This window comes from Colobus angolensis, unplaced genomic scaffold, assembly GCF_000951035.1.
Source record: "Colobus angolensis palliatus isolate OR3802 unplaced genomic scaffold, Cang.pa_1.0 Scaffold664, whole genome shotgun sequence".
Lineage (NCBI taxonomy): Eukaryota > Metazoa > Chordata > Mammalia > Primates > Cercopithecidae > Colobus > Colobus angolensis.
This window is the reverse complement of record NW_012120310.1, coordinates 649,859-652,256: the sequence shown is the minus strand read 5'-3', so window position 1 is coordinate 652,256 and position 2,398 is coordinate 649,859.

The window sequence follows — 2,398 nt, the reverse complement described above, 5'->3', positions numbered from 1 at the left end:
CATATGGCCCTAATTAACATAAACTATAAAAATCATGTAAACAAAACAAAATATTATATTATGATAGATATAATTGGACTTGTGGCTCACTGCAACCTCTGCCTCCTGGTTTCAAGTGACTCTCCTGCCTCAGCCTCCAGAGTACCTAGGATTACAGGCATGTACCACGGTGCCCAGCTAATTTTTGTACTTTTAGTAGAGATGGGGTTACACCACGTTGGCCAGGCTGGTTTACAATCCCTGACCTCAAGAGATCTGCCCACCTTGGCCTCTCAAAGTGCTGGGATTACAGGCATGACCCACCACACCTGGCCTGGACTTACTTTCTTATTAAAAAATAAAGTTGCTTTCTTATTAAAAAATAAAAAATGTTAAAAAATTTAAGTCCAATTATATTTTTATTAGAAAAGACATGCCCCCCAAAAAAGTCACAAAAGAACTTAATTAAAAAAAAAAAACAGAATGAGCAATGATTTATCAGATAGTTGTAAACAACAAAATGATAAAATATCAGAGATGTCAGTACTATCTGCAGAGGCAGAAAAATTAAATGAGTTAGACTATTATTTAAAGATGCATGATATATGAAGACATAATACTGATAAACTCTGCCAATCATCTTAAAATTTTATTCAGCTTAGAATATTGAAGAGAACATAAAAAAGTACCTACCAAAACTTCTACCCTCTAAACTTCATCTTTACCTTATACTGTATGCTATTTTTAAGAATGTGGACATTTCATGAATAATGAACAATGCTTCACCCTATGTGCTAGATCTCATACCTTCTCATCCAGACACAGACATTGCTAGAGCAATTCTCTTGATTTCCTACATTATCACCTTTTTTCCACTCTACATAGTTCCCACTCTAGATGATATCAGCATGTACAACAAAATAAATAAGTTCCAAATTTACCCTACTCCCTACCAAATAGTGTCCCCATGTCATAACTTTTATAGCAAAATTTTTGGAAGGAATTTTCTATATATGCTGTCTCTAATATCCCTCCTCCCATTTTCTCATAAACCCATTCCAAAAGATTTTCACCCACTTCAACATATCAAAGAAAATGCTCTTAACCAATGAAATTGCACATTTCTAAATTCAATGGTTATTTCTCAGTCTTCACTGAACTGCAAGAGTAGATGACATTTCATCAACCTTTTCCCCTTGTAACATCTTCTTATCTGATTTCCAGGGCATGATACTCTTCATGTTTACCACCTACATCTCTGCTTCCATCTTCTTAGTCTGGTTTCTTTTTATAGTCATAACTTCTAAATGTAGGAGTACCCCAATGTTCCCCTCTTTGCTCCCTACATTTCTAAGTGATTCCACCTAGAATATATACTAATGACTCTCAAATTCAACTTAAAATGCTCCACTAAAAGATTCATTCATATATCCAATGTCCACCTGACATCTCTACTTGAATGAAATCTAGAAATCAAAAACTTAATATATTCACAATATAATCTGGAAATTACAAACTTAATATATTCACAGCTGAGTTTCTGTTATCTTCCCCTTCACTTCCATATATAAAATTTCTGGACATTTCCTCTCTCTACTTTTCAATTATTCAGACTAAAATAAGTGGAATCATTCTTGATTACTTTTTTAAACTCTTATACCACATTAATTCCAGCAGCTAGTCCTATAAGTTTTATCTTTAATTCATATGTAAATTCTGAGCACTTCTTTCCATTTGCCACCATCCTTAAATAAGCCATACTCATGTCTTACCTGGAAAACAGTAATAGCAACTTAACTGGTTTCCCAGATTCCATATTTGACCAGCTATAGTTTATTCCCAACATAGCAAACAGTGTGATCATGGCAAGAAGCTACATTTTATCACCCCCTGCTAGCAACTCTCCAACAGCTTTCCATCTCACTCAGAGTGAAAGAAAATGTCTTACCATCATCTATAGTGAAAGAAAATGTCTTACAGTCATCTATGAAGTTCAACATTTTCTGGCCCCCTTTTTTTTTTAACAATCTGACCTCATCTACTATTGAATCTGTGGCCACTCTGAGCCAGCCATTTTAGTCCTCCTCAGACACAGCAGTCATGCTCTCATATCACAGCCTTTGCACTCACTGTATGAAAAATTCTTCCCCTAAACATTGATAGGACTAGCTCTCTCGCTTTCCTCGGGTACAACTCATAAGCCATCTTTTCAGTAAGGGATTCCCTGGTCATCTTAGTAAATATTTTCGCTCACCTCTGACATATAATTTCCTTGCCTTCTTCACTTTTTCTTTGTACCACTTAATTTCATCTAATATTACACACAGATAGTTTTCTTTTTCCTTAAAGTCTGCTTTGTGCCCCCAAGATAGGTTCTTCCTAGTTGCTTCCACTTAGTGGTGTGCAAGAGCTGGCATAT